Source organism: Camelus dromedarius, chromosome 16 (assembly GCF_036321535.1).
Source record: "Camelus dromedarius isolate mCamDro1 chromosome 16, mCamDro1.pat, whole genome shotgun sequence".
Lineage (NCBI taxonomy): Eukaryota > Metazoa > Chordata > Mammalia > Artiodactyla > Camelidae > Camelus > Camelus dromedarius.
The window spans coordinates 8,886,080-8,906,852 of NC_087451.1; the positions used below are offsets into that span (position 1 = coordinate 8,886,080).

At 39.6% G+C, this 20,773-nt stretch overlaps 1 non-coding gene across 1 annotated transcript; it reads left to right on the forward strand.

Moving 5' to 3' along the window:
* The first annotated feature begins 11,150 nt into the window (after positions 1 to 11,150).
* TRNAA-GGC (transfer RNA alanine (anticodon GGC)) lies at positions 11,151 to 11,222 on the forward strand. Its single transcript has one exon. It is a non-coding gene; the product is annotated as a tRNA-Ala (tRNA).
* Positions 11,223 to 20,773: the final 9,551 nt, after the last annotated feature.

Below are 20,773 nucleotides of genomic sequence, written 5' to 3' on the forward strand. Positions count from 1 at the left end.
AATAACATAGAAATACAGAATATCATACGACAATATTATGAAAAAGTATATGGAACCAAAACGGATAACCTAGAGGAGATGGACAAGTTTCTGGAAACATACAATCCACCAAGACTGAACGAAGAAGAAACTGACCACTTGAGCAAACAGATCAATAAAAATGAAATTGAATTAGCAATAAAAATCTTCCCTACAAATAAAAGTCCAGGACAGCATGGTTTCACTGGGGAATTTTACCAAACATACAAAGAAGAACTCATACCAGTCCTCAAACTTTTCCAGAAGATTGAAAAGGAGGGAATACTCCCCAACTCATTCTATGAAGCCACCATCATTCTGATACCAAAACCAGGCAAAGACACTACCAAAAAAGAGAATTACAAATCAATATCACTGAAGAACATAGATGCCAAAATCCTCACCAAAATATTAGCAAATAGAATCCAACAGCACATAAAAAAGATTATACATCATGACCAAGTGGGGTTCATCCCAGGGACACAAGGGTGGTTCAACATACAGAAATCAATCAATGTAATACATCGCATCAACAAGAGAAAGGACAAAAACCACATGATCATCTCAATAGATGCAGAAAAAGCATTCGATAAAATTCAACACCCATTTATGATAAAAACTCTCACCAAAGTGGGTATAGAGGGAACATATCTCAACATAATAAAAGCTATATATGACAAACCTACAGCCAGCATAGTAATTAATGGTGAAAAACTCAAAAGCTTCCCACTAAAATCTGGGACAATACAAGGATGCCCACTATCACCACTCCTATTCAACATAGACTTGGGAGTCCTAGCCACAGCAATGAGGCAAGAGAGAGAAATAAAAGGGATCCAAATTGGAAAAGAAGAGGTAAAATTGTCACTATATGCCGATGACATGTTACTATATATATAGAAAACCCTAAAAGTTCCACACAAAAACTACTAGAGCTGATCAAAGAATTCAGCAAGGTAGCTGGTTACAATATTAACGTTCAAAAATCAGTTGCATTCCTTTACACTAACGATGAATCAACAGAAAAAGAAAGTAAAGAAACAATCTCCTTTAAAATAGCACCCCAAATAATAAAATACCTAGGAATAAATCTAACCAAGGAGGTGAAAGAATTATACACAGAAAACTACAAACCATTGATGAAGGAAATTAAAGACGACTTTAAAAAATGGAAAGATATCCCATGCTCTTGGATTGGAAGAATCAATAATGTTAAAATGGTCACACTGCCCAAGGCAATCTACAGATTTCATGCAATCCCTATCAAATTACCTAGGACATATTTCACAGAACTAGAACAAATCGTAATAAAATTTATATGGAATCACAAAAGACCTAGAATTGCCAAAGCACTACTGAAGAGAAAGAAAGAGGCTGGAGGAATAACTCTCCCAGACTTCAGACAATACTATAGAGCTACAGTCATCAAGACAGCATGGTATTGGTACAAAAACAGACATATAGACCAATGGAACAGAATAGAGAGCCCAGAAATGAACCCACAAACTTTTGGTCAACTAATCTTCGACAAAGGAGGCAAGAATATACAATATAATAAAGACAGGCTCTTCAGCAAATGGTGTTGGGAAAACTGGACAGTAGCATGTAAAGCAATGAAGCTAGAACACTCCCTTACACCATACACAAAAATAAACTCAAAATGGGTCAAAGACTTAAACATAAGACAAGATACAATAAACCTCCTAGAGGAAAATATAGGCAAAACATTATCTGACATACATCTCAAAAATATTCTCCTAGGGCAGTCTACCCAAGCAATAGAAATAAAAGCAAGAATAAACAAATGGGACCTAATGAAACTTACAAGCTTCTGCACAGCAAAGGAAACCAAAAGTAAAACAAAAAAGACAACCTACGGAATGGAAGAAAATTTTTGCAAATGAAACCAACAAAGGCTTGATCTCCAGAATATATAAGGAGCTCATATGACTTAATAAGTAGCATCCAAACAACACAATCCAAAAATGGGCAAAAGACCTAAACAAGCAATTCTCCAAGGAAGACATACAAATGATCAATAGGCACATGAAAAAATGCTCAATATCACTAATTATCAGAGAAATGCAAATCAAAACTACAATGAGGTATCACCTCACACCAGTCAGAATGGCCGTCATTCAAAAATCCACAAATGACAAATGCTGGAGAGGCTGTGGAGAATAGGGAACCCTCCTACACTGCTGGTGGGAATGCAGTTTGGTGCAGCCACTGTGGAAAACAGTATGGAGATTCTTCAAAAGACTAGGATACGACTTACCATATGACCCGAGAATCCTGCTCCTGGGCATATATCCAGAAGGAACCCTACTTCAGGATGACACCTGCACCCCAATGTTCATAGCAGCACTATTTACGATAGCCAAGACATGGAGACAGCCTAAGTGTCCATCAATGGATGAGTGGATAAAGAAGAAGTAGTATATTTATACAATGGAATACTACTCAGCCATAAAAACCGACAACATAATGCCATTTGCAGCAACATGGATGCTTCTGGAGAATGTCATTCTAAGTGAAGTAAGCCAGAAAGAGAAAGAAAAATACCATATGAGATCACTCATACTTGGAATCTAACAAACAAACAAACAGAGCATAAATATAAAACAGAAACAGACTCATAGACATAGAATACAAACTTGTGGTTGCCAAGGGGGTGGAGAGTGGGAAGAGATAGACGGGATTTCAAAATTGTAGAATAGATAAACAAGATTATACTGTATAGTACAGGGAAATATACACAAGATCTTAGGGTAGCTTACAGAGAAAATAATGTGACAATGAATATATATATATGTTCATGTTGTGCTCTACACTGGAATTTGACACATTGTAAAATGATTATAAATCAATAAAAAGTGTTAAAAAAAAAAAGAGTGACATTGCTTTACATTTGGCCAATCTTGTCTGTCTTAGATTCTTAATTTGTTACTACATTTAAAAAACTTGATAAATCCTATAGCCTCTGAAAAGCTCCTTTTTACACGCATGAGAGAAAGTGAAAAGGCAATAACATTTTAGAATTATTATGAAAATTGTCTTGCCCCTGTGGATTCCCTGAAAGAGTCTTGGATTTCCAAGGGTCCACAAACCACACTTTTGAGACCAGTGATTCTCCAACTTTAATGGTGTATCCAAATCACTGGGAGACTTGTTAAATCACAGACTGCTGGGCCTGTGATTTGGCAGGGTCTGATTTGGTAGGTTTTCATCTGTCATAAATTCTGAGGCAATGCTGCTGCTGCTGGTCCAGGCATCACACTTTTAAGAACCACTGATCTGGTTTTTAATTCTGGGTCACTAGGCTTGTAATTTCTCTTTGCCTTTGCTTGCAACTACTGTGCAAGGCAACATCAAATCCTTCTAAGCTTCATACACATCTTACATTATCTTTTCTATATTTTCTCTTCTTGAAATACTTAACACAGAACTGATTTCAGTGTGAGCCTTCTTGTAGTAGTGTGAGGGGTTTCATGCCTGAAACTATTTTTATCTCCCCTTCATATTTAAATAGCAATTCGGTAAATAAAAGTTTCTTGGTTTTATGGTTCTAATACTTTCTCTCAATGCTTTGAAAACATTACACTATTATTTAATTTCTTTTTTTTTTTTTTTTTGGCTATAGGTAATTCCAGTGTTGCTATTGAAACATCTGAAATTAATCTAACCCTTGCTTATTAATGCAGGACCTTGTTTTCTAGGAGCTTTCATAACTTTCTCCTTATTTTGAATATTTTTATATTTTCTTATTAATGCCCAGTGTGGGTTTCTTTCTTATGTCTCCTCTTTGGGACTCTCTGGCTCTTTCAATCTGAAGCCGCCGCCTCCTCCTCCACTTCCTCCTCCTTCTCTTTCACGCAGGGAAAAAGAGAAGAATTCTCTCCACTAATTCTTCAAATATTTCCTTCTCTCCATTATTGTTTCCTCTTTCTGGAAGTCCTGTTATTTTTGGTTATTTTGGTTATTACTACTTTTATTTCCCTGGCTCATCACCTCTTCGATTTTATCTTATATTTTGTATTTCTTTGCCTTTCCCTTCTTCCCTCTGGGATTTTTTCCCCCTCAATTCAGTCTTTCCATTGTTAACCCATTCCTTAGCTAATTCTTTCTGCTATCTCTTTCATTTATAATTTTTAAATTTTAACTAGTATCTTTTCATGTTTATTATTTTTTTCCTGGTTCTTTTTATACTTTCTTGTTCTTGTTTCAAATTGCTAATGACTTCTATTATCTCTTTTCATATTAGTATTAGGCAAACTTTTTGTGTGTATGTGCTAATATTTCTGCTTTTGGTGGAATATGTCCTGCTAAGTTATTTTCATTTCAAGTAGCTGTGCTCCTCAAATGTCTTGTTATTTTGGTTTGTGAGCTTATTTCCCCTGGGATATTGGCTATTTTGTCAGACAAGGGTAAACCTTAGTTTGAAATAGCCCTAATTATTAGACAGGTTAGGGAGCTGAGCCTTGCACAGGAGAAAGCCAGGCATGGGACGGCTAGTCAGGTACTTCTGGCCCTGAGATCAAGGCCTCATTCTCTGCCCATCAGGAAGAAGCATCTTTAGATTATAAGCATTGTCCATGGTCATACCACCCTGAATCTTGTCTGATCTCACAAGCTAAGCAGCGTCAGGCCAGGGTAGTAATTGAACGGAAGACTTTAAAAATTAATTAGCCCCAGGGATTTGGAAGGAGGGTTTCTGTTCAATGTTAGTCTTCACTTGTTTTTCTTAGTCCCTCACAGCTACATATTTTACATGCCTTGTTTGTTACCTAGAACTTGACCAGAACTGAGAGCCACCAGTAGGAGGGCAGACTGTTTACCTGAGGCAGTAGCAAAGGGGAGCAAGAGAAGAAGGCGGGAGTTCCTGTCTCGTCATAGTCTCCAAGGCCTGCAGTTCTGCCTCCTTGTAAGGCCCCATCCATACACCATTCAAAATAGCATGACTCAAACGTGGAAATTTCTTGGTGTTTTTCCCTTGTAGTTCCTTGGGGGAAGTGAGTCAGGCTTCATACTGGTTCTGTGTCTTGGCGTATCTTGAACAGAATCCCATTTTGTTTTTAATTTTATTTTATTGAATTACAGTAAGTTTACAATGTTGTGTCAATTTCCAGTGCAGTACAAAATTTTTCAGTTATATATGAGCATACATATATTCATTGTCGCATTCTTTTTCACTGTGAGTTACCACAAGATCTTGTATATGTTTCCTTGTGCTATACAGTATAATCTTGTTTATCTATTCTACATATGCCTGTCAGTATCTACAAATTTCGATCTCCCAGTCTGTCCCTTCCCACTCTCTCCCCCAGCAACCACAAGTTTGTATTCTATGAGTCTGTTTTTGTTTTGTATTTATTTTCATTTGTTTTTTTCTTTTCTTTCTTTCTTTTTTTTTTCTTTTTTTTAATATTCCACATGTGAGCGATCTCATATGGTATTTTTCCTTCTCTTTCTGGCTTCCTTCACTTAGAATGACATTCTCCAGGGACATCCATGTTGCTGCAAATGGCGTTATGTTGTCATTTCTTATGGCTGAATGGTATTCTGAACCGAATCCTATTTCTAAATTTTCCAAGTGTTTGACCCTTGGACAAGTTACTTTATTTCTCCTTAAGTTTTCCTATCCATAAAATGGAACTACTATCTAACAAGATCGATGGCCATATAAAGATTGGAAATAATGTATATAAAGTGGTAGCCTTAGTACTGGAATAGTGTGGTATTGCATATACCATGGCTGCTGATGTAATTATTGCTGTTGTTACTGCTGCCGTAACTGAGGACTCGAGCTTCCTTTTCTGTTCTGCAATGGGATGTTCTGCCTAATAAGGTGCAGTATAGCTGGGCGTGTAATGCAAAAATTTGGTCTTTCTATATTGAGTTTGTGATCACATCCCTGAGATTATGTTTCTTTTGGGGGGGGGCGGTCATATATATGTGGCTAGTCAGGATTTGGGAGCCTGGGCTCCAAGAAAGGGAGATGTGACTCAGAAGTCTCACCAAGGGGAAGTAACTGACCCCTGCCACATGCTGAAAAGCCAGGGGTTGGGGGGTGGGGAATGGATGACTATCATGGAGACTGGGAATAGCCATACCTGTGATCTAGCATTTACTTTGCTGTTTACATGTTGCAGTGTCCTTCGTGAGAGGCCAGTGCTTTCCACAAAGTGGTACTGTACATTGCAGAGTGGCCCTGCTTGTGCTTGGGTGATTAAGGGTGACAAGTCTCGAGAAACTGATCATGAGATGTTAAGAAGGATCTTCTACAAAAAGCAGATCCAGCCTCAAATGGTTGACTGAGGCAACAAGGGACAGATGGGTTGGACCTGTGAGAGACCCCATCAAGCCTCAGGGATTCTCAGAAATACTGGGAATGAGGAATCTGGTCAAAGACTGGGCCTCCTATAACAGCAGGGTAGGAGACAGACAGATTATGACTTGACATTAAAGGGACAGTATAGGATGGAGAACCAGGAGCTCTGTGTTGCAGCATCAGTTCTGAACCCTCCGTGCTGACTTCATGGCACTCCAGCACCCTGTACCTGACAGAACAAAGGTCCATTGCCTCCCCTCCGGCTTGGAGGGCTTCTGGGGGCAGATCTCTCCACCTTAAGGCACTTGATTTATTAGCCCGTTTCCTTGGGCTTTCCGCCATCACCTCAGACAGCTATGCTGACTTCTGAAGTGGACCTGGCCATGTCACAGCCACGCCTACCTCCGGGCCCTTCTGCCACTCGTGTCCTCCAGTTGTCTCTTCCCTGGTGGCTTTGGGGTGGGAAGCAAAGAAACCAAGTCTGCTGATTTCTTAAACTCAGACCTATTCATTCTTGGCTCATGTATTCCTTTTCCCCTTAGGGCTAATGAAACCTGCTTGGAGCTTTCATTTTCATATCTAAGATGATGTGGCTCATTTCTTATCCTCCACCAAGGAGCAGCCAATTGCTGGTGGGTCACTGAACTCCCAAAGGGGACAAAATGGAGACAAAGTTGTTTTAAAATTGCCAGGATCTTCCACTACATCTAAGTACAGCCACAGGAGACCTGGGTTCTTCAGTTTCTTTCTCCCAAGTTCAATAATTACTTAGGTAAGCCACTCGGAGTGAAGGCTGGCTGAGCAATTCCATGGGGCTTTGCCTGCCTCCTGGGCCATGTCCACAAACTCTGCTCTGCAGAGCTCATAAATTCCAATGAGGCTGGACAAAGCTGGCCCCCCTTCCTTGGGGACAGGCCCAATGCCCTTCTACCCTGAGCAGTGACTCTTCCAGCCTTTGTTATGGCCTCTTTGGAACTCTGTACATAGCAACCAGGGCATGAGGTGAGCTGGTCTCTTCCCGTTAAATATGATGCCACCAAGCTGTTACTGTCAGTTACTGCCATTAAAATGACAGCTGCCGGTCCGCCCTTGGTGGAAAGAGGCATCCTCCTCTCTCTTCTTGCTTCTCAAAAATAACAAACTTTTCCCTCCATCCTGACTAGAAAATGCACATGTCGACCCAGAGGTCTGAGAATTCTCCCAGCCACAATCCAACCCACAGGCTCAAGAGTTCTGAACTTGAGGACATACACTCACCAGGGTCTCAGGGACTCACCTTGAGGCCTCCACCCTTCCCACCCTTCCCTTGAGCTGCCCCAGTGGTAGGGCTCTGACACAAGACCTGTTCTTCCTTCAGAGAAGTAAAATCCATCAGGAAACTTTCTCCCCACCCCCCACCAAGCGAGGGAGTTGTCCTGGAGGAAAGAGACAGATTTGTGTGAGAGTGTGTGTGCGTGCACATAGACGCATGCTCCCAGGCATGCATGTGCATGGGGGGTCTTACATGTGCGTGTAATGGGCACACATGAACTTCGTGTGCACATGCACCGTGTGTGTGATATGCTGACAGTGAGAGAACATCAGGCCCCTTTTCCCTCATTCTCCGTCCACAGCCTGCTTCTCCTCACCCCAAGGTGATCTCTTATCATTTATTTGGTTAATTTTATCTATCTTTGTGTGTATGTGTGCAGCAGAAAAAAACTGACCAGAATTTTGGCAAAGGGGATTATTTGCAGATGTGAACAGTTTCTCTTGGTTTGGTGGAGGTCTTATTCTGGATCCCAGTTCCCGGGGCCCATGTAGGAGGAAGACACTGTTCTTGTTGACACGGTAACCCAGCCCTCCTGCCCCACCTGCCCAGCCTTGGTTGGGAGGCTGGCTGTGTGCGACTTGAGGCAGCCTGTTATTCCCGCCTGGTCAACACAGAACAGTTAAGAGGGAAAAGGCAATGGCTTCTGATTGGTTTTCAGTCAAGCCCAAGTGCCTATGTTTGTTCCAAAGCTTTCTCCACTTAATAATATGTCCTAAAAACATCTTTCAAGTTAATATCTCATGCTTCTTCTTCAGAGACTCACGGACACAATCCTATTAACCCAGCTCCCATCTCTGTATATGCCTGGAAGTATAACATGAGATTTAAAGTCAGATAGGCTCAGATCTTGAATTGGGCTTCAAGCCATGTAACCTTGAACAAGTTAATGAATACTCAGCTACTTCATCTAGAAAAAGGGGGGGATAACCGTGCCTACAGAATAGGGCTATTGCTCAGATTAAATGAAGCTAACCTGCAAAGATCTTAACGTGATGCTTCACAAACAGGAAGTGCTCCATTAGCTATTTTCCCTTCCCTGTTTCTCGCTATTGCTGGTGCCAACTCTTTTACACCTACCCCTTCCTCTTGCCTCCCTACTTGCACGCACACACACACACACACACACACAAATACATACTCCCTGCTGGGTTTCCTGGGGCTACCATAGGAAGTACCACTAATTGGATGGCTTAATACAACAGAAGTGTATTATTTCACAATTCTTGAGCCCAGAAGTTTGAAATCAAGTTGTCAGAAAGGTGATACTCCATTGGAAGACTCTAAGAATCCTTCCTTGCTTCTGGCTTCTGGTGGCTCCAGGCATTCCTTGGTGGCCACATAACTCCATCTCTGCCTTCATCTTCATGTGGCATTCTTCTCTCTGTCTCTTTATCCTCTTCTGCTCCTACAAGAACCAGTCATTGGATTTAAGGTCCACCCCAAACCCAGTGTAATATTGTCTTGAGACTCTAACTACACCTGCAAAGATCCTATTTCCGAATAAGGTCACATTCCCTGAGGTTTTGTATAGACATGAATTGGTGGGGGGGACACTATAAAACCTAATACACCTACCAACTTAGGCTCCTTTTTTTAAAAATCATCTCAAGACTCATATTTCTCAAATTCACTTCCCTTACTCTATTAGGTTTTGCTCACTTTTCTCCACCCTCCCTGCTGTGACCTATGGCAACATTTGCCTATGTAACTCTACTACCCTGGGTATGGATCTTGCTTTTTCTCTGGTCTCATTTGTATCCATTCTCCACAGTGCCTCCAGGGTGGTCTTTCAAGAGTATAGACAGATTTGATCAAAAGTTCTTTCTTCCCCCCAAATCTCTCAGTTTTCTTTACGATGAAATTCACATCTTAGCATCTCAGGTTCTGCACAGATCACCCTCAACCATCCCAGCCATTTCAAGTAAGTCTAAGGGAGAAGGACCCCCTTCTCCAGTCCAGCACTGTTCAGTGGGACAGGCTTATTCCAGGGCGTGGGCCTGGTGACCAGGCTCATTTAAGTGGCAAGTTTATTGAGGGTTCCTTGGAACAGGCATTAACTCAGGTGTGAGTGTGAGGAGTGAAGCTGGAGACCAGAATCTGGAGAATCTGGGTCAAATGCCAGGCTTGAGGGATACATTTGGTTCCATAAACAGAGATTAGGAGCTTTGGAGCCAAGGAGATCAGTAACAAGTTTGGAAAGGGAAGACAAGTTGGTGAAATGGTTGAGATTCTAGTGTTCGACTGAGTGAGTGTGAGGAAGCCATGCACGTATTAGGGGCTTGTCAAGTGGCCTGGGCTGGGCTGGCTTAATTAACATCACTAGGGCAGGATGAGAAGTGCATGTTATGGTCAGTCTCCACAAATCTCTCTGGTCATTAGGGAGGGATGCATGGACCACAGAGCCCGGTGACCCAACCCTGTGACCCCCTGTTCTCTTTCTTTGTTTATTCTGTGGGATCTAAGGCACTGTCAACTCCAGGTCATCACTTGTGTTTATAGCTGCTGGCCATTGTGGTTTTTGAAACAGCTGGGTAGTTGGAAGAACTGAGCTTTCACTGATTTTGAAAATGTCAGACCCTGTTTGTCTTGATTCTTGTTCTGTTGTGTTTCTAGTTTTCACGTCAGTTTGAACTCAGGCTGAGCACGAATCAGGAGATGGAGGCTGACTTGGGGTGACTAAAGAGCTCCCTCTCTGATATGTTATGGCTCTGAATCCAGCAAATTAGCCGAAGGAAGTGGCATTTTCTCTTCCTCCCAGATTTGGCCAATATTCTCAACACAGGACTCTTGCTGGAAGCTGACATCCTGTAATCCTTTGGCACAGGCTGCAGCATAAGGAAGCAATGAGGAACTTAAGCTGCTTCAGAAGTGATTTACAAGGCTCACAAGATATAACCACTTCTCAAACCCATGTCGTAATTTATTACAAAACCCCTTTTTTTTTTTTCCCTAGCAATGCTTTCCTTGACCGTAGGTCATTTCAGAAAATTAAGGCTCAGAGATTTTCACGTTGGCTGGGGCCTTGGGGATAACTATTCTGTCTTAGTTCAGGCTGCTATAACTAAAATGCATAGACTGGGTGGCTTTAATGGTATTTATTTATTATAATTCTGGAGGCTGGGAAATCCAAGATCAAAATGCTGGCAGATCAGGTGTTTGGTGACTCAGACACCGAAGGAGATTCAAGTGCACCACAAATGTGAAGATAAACCGCGTGATTTCCCAACTCAACAAAGTAAACACACTGATTGAAGGAGAGGATGGTCACTGTGCAGACAAGTGGGAGATATATCTCAAAGTCCAGAGCAAGGATTTAAAGAAGGAAGCTATGAGGAGAGAGAAATTTGGGGAGAAAGAAGTATTTCAAAGATTCAACATGTGGAAAACAGTGGTTCAAAGACGATAATGAACACCTTAACAAGGATTCGGGAGAGGGAGCGTCCTGAGTTGAAGACAGATCTGAATTTGCAGATTAAAAAGGTTCATCGGGGTGGTATAGCTCCATGGTAGAGCGCATGCCTGGCATGCATGAGGCTCTGGGTTCAATCCCCAGTACCTCCATTAAAAAAAGGAAAGGTTCATCAAGTTAAAAGCAGGACTGGCGAGCAGTGATGTTCACCAGGCAATATTTCAGTAAAATTCCTGAACTCCTAAGATGATGTGACTATATTATAGTCTTCCAGATAAAAAGAACTAGTTCCCTACAATAGAAAAGCCAATCAAGAAACATCGAACTTCTAGTCTGTAACATTAAAGGCTGAAAGATAATGGAATGGCATTTCCAGGCTACAAGGGAAAAGGCAGCTATGTAAATCTTGTATAAAACAATATAAACTTTAATTATTTGCTAAGCACATTAAAAATATTTGTTGGTATTCAAGTCCAGAAGGTAGGAGTCCTTCCCCTGAGGTTAAAACCTCCCCTGGAGGTTCCCATTGGTTAAAACTCAGTCACTGGCTTCGTTTATGCAAGGGGACAGCCTGGAGGAGGTGAGTTTTGTCATAAAACAGGATAGTGCTAAAGCAAGGAACACAGTAAAGGCCTGATCACTGTCTCCTTACTTGGTGTTTCTGATTTTCACCTAATTCTTGTGATGAAATAAGTCAGATCCATGATTCAGCCTATTAAATCCATGTGCCTCTCACTCACTCAATAGCTCATTCTTGTGAGCCTCCTCCCCTCCAGAGCCTGATGTGCAGCAGAGACAGAGAGAAAGGTCCTAGGGTCATCCTCCTGGATCTGGCGGATGCTGATGCGCTTATCAGTCATGAAAAGTTGGAGGCCAGTGTCCAGTGCTGTGCAGCAGGCTTGGAGCCAAACGGATCCCAATTCAGACTCAAGTCCTGGGCATGACAGAGTCACTCTGTGAGCTTGAGAGAGTTGCTTAATCTCCTCAAAGCACATTTTCCTCACCTGTAAAGTGGGTGTCATAATATCCCACCTTGTTCCCTTTATAAGAATTAAATAATCAACAAATAATGCACAGGGTACAAATATCCTGGATCTCAGAAACTCATGGCTACAAGAAAATAAGTTCCAAATATTTATTATAAAAATTAGTTTTTTAAATAAAAAAAAAGATCATGATCACTATCATATAGTAGAGAAGGGTATAAAATGAAAGAAGACAGTGCCCACCATTTGCCCCTAGTCCTGCTTCCCCCAGGGAATTGGGTTTACTGTTCTTGCCTGTCCTTTCAGAGACTTTTGGGTGTAGGCAACCACCTGCACACATGCATGTATGCTTTAAAAATTACACATGGGCTTATGCTAAGCAGTTTTCTGTATCTTACTTGCTTTATCATATAATAAGCCTTGGACATTATCCCGTATCACTATATATAGACCGAGCTTACTCTTTTTAATAGCTCAGTAATACTTCACAGTATGTGCATATATAATCATGGTCTAAGTGTTCCCTACTGATGGATATTTGACTTATTTTCCAACTTTTGCTACACCTACAATGCTTTTGCAATGGCCACAAATACATACATTTGTATTTTCATACGTAAGAGAGCATATCTGCAGGGTGAATTCCTGAAAATTCAGTAACAGACACAAGGAGTATGTGCATTTTATATTCTGAGAGAGATTGCCCTTCCAAGTGGGTTGTACCAATTTTTATTCCTACCAACCAATTTATGAGACAGATTCCCCACCGCCTGCCATATTCATCACGAAATTACTTTTAAGATAAAAATGGTATCCTGTTGTTGTTTAATATGCATTTCTTTAATGACTAGTGAGGTGGAGCATCTTCTCATATTTATTACCATTTAAATGTCTCTTTATTCCCAGATCTATATCCTTTGCCATTTTTTAAATTTAGGATTGCTTCTCTTTTTAATAAATGCTTTTTAAGAGTTCTTATCATAAGGATATTAGCATTTTGGTGTCAAATGTATTGTAAATATTTTCCAATGTGCTATTATTTTAAATCTTTACTCCTGGTACTTTTCGCTATTCAAAAGTACTTTTTATTGCCATGCTTATAATTCTTTTAACTATATGGTCTCTGGTTTTCATATCATCATTAGAAGGGACTCTCTCAGTATAAGATTAATTTGAAAAAGTACCTATGTTTCTCTTGGTACATTCAGGGTATTTTCAAAAATGTTTAATCTTTTTTGCATCTGGAATTTATTTTTGAGTAAGAATTAGGGTAGGCATCTAGCCTTATTATTTTTTTATAAATAGGTTGATATTTATACTAATATTGCATAATGAATATTTGATATGTTTTCCACTATAATCATTTGTACATGTTTCCTACTATGTATCCATCAGTATTTTTGGTGTATTTTTGGAGTCTCTGGCCTCTTCCATTGATACCTCTGTCTTTTCAGCACCAACACTAAATAGTTTAAATTAATGTAGCTGTTTAATTAAAAAAATAATATCTGACTAATGCTCACTTACTGTTCTTCTGTTTCAGAAGCTTTCCGACTATTCCCTTGTTCTTATGTTATAAGATCATTTTTGTGACATTATTGGATTTGATTGAATTACCAGGAGTATATAGATCACTTTAGTGAAATCGGTTTCTTTTCAACGTGGAGACTTTCAGTCTTCTATGTCCTCTAGATGAACTGTAACATTTAGAAATAAAGGTCCTGAGATTAACAATCAGGTCCTACTCTAATAGCACAGGGAACAATATTCCATAGCTTATAATAACCTATAATTAAAAAGAATGTGAAAAAGAATATATATGTATAACTGAATCACTAAGCTGTACACCAGAAACTAACAGACACTGTAACTCAACTATACTTCAATATAAATAAATAAATACGAATATATGTATATTTATGTATGACTGAAGCATTGTGCTGTACACCAGAAATTGGCACAACATTGTAAACTGACTATACCTCAATAATAATTAAATAAATAAGTAAATAAAAATAAAGGTCTTGCACATTTCTTATTTAGTATATTCCTGAGTATTTTAATCTTTTTCATTTACTATTGTAATATTTAAAATTTTCCATTATGTTTGCTAATGATTTCTTATCAACCACCTACTGAATTCTTTTATTTCTTAAAAATGTTTTCAATTGATGTTTTAGACTTCCCACATACAAATCACATTGTTTATAAATAATGATAATTTTTCTTCTTAATTTTTTTTAACTTGTAAATTATTTTTTGTGCTTGACTTCACTGGGAAGTGTTTCCAGAAAGAAGTTGCAGAAAGGTGGTGATAATAGTCTTCCTGGCTTTGTTTTGTTTTTTTTCTTTAATGAGAATGTTTATAACAGTTTATCACTAAGCAGGTGGCATAGTTTAAGATCCTATGTTAAAGTAGTATCTGTTAGCATCTGGTTTTTTTTTTTTTTACATTTTTTATTGATTTATAATCATTTTACAATGTTGTGTCAAATTCCAGTGTTCAGCACAATTTTTCAGTTGTTCATGGACATATACACACTCATTGTCACATTTTTTTCTCTGTGAGTTGTCATAACATTTTGTGTATATTTCCCTGCGCTATACAGTGTAATCTTGTTTATCTATTCTACAATTTTGAAATCCCAGTTAGCATCTGTTGAAATTAGTGTATGCTTTTCGACCTTTCACCTGTTAACATGGTGACTGGTAAGAACATTTTCTTAACATTGAACTGTCCCTGAATTTCTGAGCAAGACTCAGATAGTCCTGCTAAATTCTAATAATGTACTGCTAAATTCTCTTTGTAATATTTACTTTATAATTTTTACATTAATATACATTAGTGAGATTGGGTCTTAAGTGCTCACTTTGTCAAACATTTGTGTTATTATGATGATGGCTGGAGAATAATAATATGGACTTTTACTTCTTATGGTTTAAAAAACACTGGTGTTCTTTGACAACTTTCACAATTGGTCTGTTTTACATTTTCACTCTTGAGTCAAAATAATTATTTTCATTTCTAAAGACCCGGATCATACATGCATCTTATTCTTTTTTTATTTATGATTAATTAATTTTTATGCCTTTACTTTTATTGATTCCTATATTTTACTTTGCTTAGTATTTTTGTTTTATTCTTTTTCTACTTCTTTGTGACAAATGCTTAATCAATGTACTTATTTACTCATTTAGCTATTAACTTTGATCTAGTTCTAAATACAGCTTCATTTAAATTATATAGTTTTTTTCTGTTTTTCATATTTGTATTTTTAAAAATTTATCAAAATTATGCAGTTATATTATTTACAGGGTCAAGTAGTTATGTAAGATTTTATTACTGACACAGGATCTCCCTGTTCTTGGCATTCAGTGGGAGGTAGATATGAAAATAGACAATAAGATACACTTTAATACTTACAGTGTACCTTCATCCATTTATTATCTACTTGATCTGCCATATGGTACAGAGACCTATGCCCAGGAGACACCACGGAACCCTCAGTGGACCTTTCTTTGCAGAAAGGGCTCTATTCCTGCTTCAACCAGCATGATTCCTTCTGTATCCATGGTATATATATATATATATATAGTACTTCATCTGAAGCTTTCATAGGAAGGCAAGTTTTGACACCTTCTGTTTAAAACTCATTAAACTTACATACAAGTACAATGTTTATATGGGAGCCAGCGGTAAAAGCTCAATATATTATTTGACTCCAGGAAGCCAAAAATGATGAAATACAGCATTACTCAATGTGACACTAAGAAAGAAAAACAAAAACATAGCCTACTAGGTTATGATTCATTACTGATTTTAAGAGACATAGCGATATCAGATGCTGAAATGTGAAAAAAAAATTATGTATCTTAATGTAGACTAAATACGGTATATGCTTTTTAGATGTAGATTAGAACTAAAGTTAGGTGACATTTCAAACTCTCCCCAGTGTCCTCATTCCAATTGGCCCGGACACGACCAGCTTTGCTCAGTCTCCTTGGCAAGACCGCACATCCCTGGGCTGAGCCTGCTGCTCAGTCAGGAAGGAGAGATGTCCTAGGTTCAGGGTTTGGAAACTTCTTCTTGGGCAAGTTTAAACTTGTGTTGTTGTTCCTTCTTGGTCCACGTTCATCACAGCTGTAGCCTCTTCCACAGCGATCCCACAGTCTGGAGCACGATGCATCCTTGGCCTCCTTCTCACTCCTGGCGTGCGTCTGCTGCTTTCTTGACAGTAGTCCAGAACTCCTCAAATGTTTCCATTCAGTGACTCTGATGACCCCAGTGCGTGAGAGTACAGAACCTAGAAGCCTGGGGGTCCAGCCCAGAGCAACCAGCCCTAAATCCGAAACATTTTATGTCTCTCTTTATCCTAAATGTTTATACAAATTAAGTATTTAATTTTGTGGTTTTTGAATATAAGTGTAAGTATTTTCCCCCAAATATGTAAGTAAAATGGCCTCAGGAAGATGCGCCATGAGTATGCATTCCTGCTTTGTGTAACCCACATACCACTTAACTGTGAGATTTCTCATCCTCCACTGAAGAAGCATAGAAAAAGGAGCCCTGGAGAATCGGTTCAAGTCCTGGCTTTGTCACTTAGGAATTATGTGGTCTTGGAAAGTTAATTAAACTCTCCGGTTTTCAGTTTCTTCAGTTTTGGAGGGATTAAAACCACCAAACTCATGAGATTATTGTGAAGACAAAACCATGAATTTAGATTGCCTGTTGCAGTCCTGGGGGTGTGGTAGGTGGCTAACAACAATTACTTTTCTTTCTCTCTGTTTTCTCCCTCCAGCTGTTAAGCCTAGGGAAAGAGGACCACGTGGGGGGCAGGTACCATCTAGTCCAGCCCCTGCCTCTGCCAAGTCTGCAATTTCAAAGCACCCTGAAAGAAGAGTTGTCCGACCTTATCTTTAAAATCCCCAGACAAGCCAACTGCGATCATTTGGAAACTCATTTCAGCTCACAGAATTTGTTCTTTTGCCCCTTGGTCTATTCCCAATAAACATGCATTCGACCAGTCTATGCCAGGCACTATGCTAGGTCTCACATACATAAAATAATACTTGACATAATTCTCTTCCTTAAGATGCTCATAGTATAATAGGAAAAGTCAGCAAATAAGCAACTGTAATGCCAAGAAATCAGTGTTCTGATCAATATCCACAGATCGCACAAGATGGGCATCTTTCAGGAGCTGGGAGCTGATGGATGGCATAGAAAGAGTATTAGAAATGCTTCCCAAAGGAGAAGGTGCCTGACCTAAGACCTGACAAGCAAAGGTGAGAGGGGTTCTCAAGGTTCATTTCAGGCAAAATCTCAGAGGTAGAGAGCATGATTCAGTAAGACTCAGCACAGATATCATGAGGAATGGTGGAGAGAGTGATGTGGTAGACAGTAAACCTACTGTCCAATTTGCTCCTGTGAAAATGAAACAAATCTGAAGCCAGAAGAAACAGAAAGATTACTGTGTGTAATCCAGGTAAGTCATGTTGAAAATCCAAACCAATGACGGGGGCAGAATGAATGAGAAGTCGGGACTAAGAGACATGAAGGAGGTAGGACCTTCAAAAGAGTGAAACACAACTCTGAGTCACATAGAATCTCTCTCTCTCGTTCTTCATTTCCACTGCCCATAGAGTGCTCGGGGCACTTGGTATTGTAACACCAATATAAGGCTGCTGAAAGAAGAGGCAATGGAAACATCGGTTGAGAATTTTGGTATTTTAAATCTGACAATAGCAAGAAAAACAATGATAACACAGTTTTTTTTTTCATTTTCAGTTTTGTTAGGCAAAATTGTTACAATTTGACTGTACATATACAATATATTGCATATAAATACATATACAAAGTATACTGCACATTTTTAAAAACGTACATATATGTACTGTTTATTGTTTCCAAGAACATTTAGAGCTTTAGCTTTCTAAACTTACATAGTTATCAAAGGAATAAAGCCAACCACAAAATAAGAATTAATTCAAAGAGATACATATACCCTGCTATTAACAGCAGCATTATTTATAATTGGATAGGCATTTTTATTGATACAAAAATTTTTTATTTTTTTAAGATAAACTTTAACTTCATGATAGATTTATATTTACAGAAAAGTTACAAAGACAGTACAGGGTGTTCCTGTAGACCCCTCACCTGGTTACCCCTAGTATCATTTTTATAAAACAACAGTTTGTTTTTATTGTATAGAGAATACACTATCTGCTGCTGAGTTAAATGGTAAAAATTAATAATTTCCAATCATTTTTTCAATTGTTAATTAATTAATTTTATGGCGTCAACATATCTGCAGGTTGATGGGGGAAACATGCATAATAATAATGTGGGTTAAAGGTCGTTATAAATTACAGGGTGCTTTTACATACATTTGCTCATTTGATTGTCCCAATGGCCCTATAGATAAACATTTACCTTCATTTTACAGGCAAGGAAACTGAGGCACAGATTTACTTGAGGTCATCCAATAGCTAAGCCAGGAATTGGTCTCCGACTGGTATGATTCCAATGCCACGCTGCATCCTTCTATGATACCAATGGCAAGCTCAAGAGTCCTTTTCTTTTTTTGGGAAATTCTCAGGGACTGTGGGTTATAGCAGGAACCTACAGGAGATGAGAATACATCTTTGTGCATGGAACTCTCTCTCTGACCTTCTCTTGACAAATCACTTGGCATGCTATTGGAGGGGTGGGGGTTTATTTAGTTTTTCTGGATGTTTCTTTAAGGATGTTGAGAGGAACCAGCCAATACTAATCTCAAACAGGATATCCTTTAGGGAAAACACTCTGCACTAAATACAAACAAGGGATTTCAGACTGAAGAATGGCAGACACTGAAGAATCCCTTTAATTTAGTTCTTGGGGTGTGTGTGTGTGTGTGTGTGTGTGTGTGTGTGTGTTTGTGTGTGTGAGAGTGTAGTTCGTTTCAGAGAATCTCTTGGACTTTCCGTGAACCACCTCCTAGGGATGTGTGTGACTCCTTCTGGCACTCTGCCTTAAGTCTTGGTGAATGTTTCTTCAGGATTCCCTCTCCTTCTTCATGGTTGCTTGTGCACATGTTTCTTCCCTGTATATTTCTTTATGTGCTGTCATCTCTTTCTCTCTCTCTCTTCTTTTTTTATTTTCCAATGACCTTGTTCCTGGAGTGGTCAGGTCCATTAGGACCTTAAAAAAAAAAAAAAAAAGAAGGATCAGTGAGCGCATTCTTCCTTAAGCGCAGCCAGGACCACCCACACTGAATCTTGTGGACCAGGACTAAGTTTTCACTGGGGACAAATCTTCAGCAGATTTTGCTGCCCTCCAGCTTTCGAGTTTGGTTTCCACTATCTCTTGGGTTGCGGGAAGTAGGAGTCTACTTCTGCAGTCTTCTCGCTGATGTTTAATCAGCGTCCCTGGGAGAAGAGGGAGTGACACTTTGGTCCCCTAAGTCTCTGTTGCATTTGTGTTTGAACATCCCTTTCCTGCCAACCAAGTGCTCTTCTGAATACCCCATTGTTATCGCCCTACTCACCACCCTTTCGAGGGATTTAATGGCTAAATCAGATCTTTTTTCATGGCATGTCTCAAGGCGGACCCCAACCCTTATCTCAGCAGCTGATCTTTCCCACTGCAAACCTGGTGCCAGTGTGTCCCAGAACCCTCTCGGCCCCTGGGAGAGCACTTCAGAGTAAACAAGTTGAAATACCAAGAGGATATTTACAGCCACTGACCAAGCTCCCGATTTCCTCGGCTGGCCCTGTAGACAATGTACTCATGCCTCAGTCTTCAATTGTACTGTCAGAAGTTGATACAGGACCAAGATTGAGAAAATATTATGCTAAGCCAGTCAATAGGCAAACAAAACACTGTCCACCATTCCTTTAGAGGATCTGGGGCTACACGTTTATTTGCTTTCAGGGGATATCTCGGCCATCACAGACTCTGGGCCTCTCTTGCTTAAACTTCCTGATCTATTTCTCAGGGACTCAAGGGAACCTGGCTTTGTGGGGGGTGAGGCTCAGGATGCCTAACAGCTTATGTTTCCCTCACATCAGGGGACAAAGCTCTCCTCAGCAGGCGTCCACCCAGCTGGCCCCACTGTGCAAACTCCTAAAACTCATATTAAAGCAGTTCTGAATGGAAGCATCTCCAGTGCCCATCTAACACCCTTGATGCCAAGGCCTCCTGTGGGCTAATACTATCAACTAATTGATGCTGACAAGTTGAAGCCTCGAGATTCTGTTTTGAGGCCCTGGAGAGAAAGGCAATCAACTCTAGGGTGTTCTTAAATCAGTTTCTGCTGTTTTAGAAGCCAATTCCATTTCAGAAATCTAACCACACATTAAGAATCCAACCCAGTCTTTCAGCAAAGGAAGTATAGCTTTATTAAAAGAAGAAAAATAATATTTCGTCGAACTTTCTCTCTGCTTTATTGAAGACCTCACTTTTGAATAGCAATAAATTGATCTTTAAAAAAAGAATCCAACCCAGTGTTTTCAAATCTGTGATCCATAATGAGGTCCCACTAAATTCTGCTTGTCCCTCTCCTCCGTGACGTCATATTCATTTCTTCCCATGTCCCACACCTGCCTTTGTTCCTCTGCATTTGTTCATTGCACCTAGAATGCCTTTCTTCTCTCCACTTTGCAAAAGCCTTCTCGTCTGTTCAGGTTTGATTTAAAGGTACCCTGTCCAATCCATCCTTCAGGATGTGATG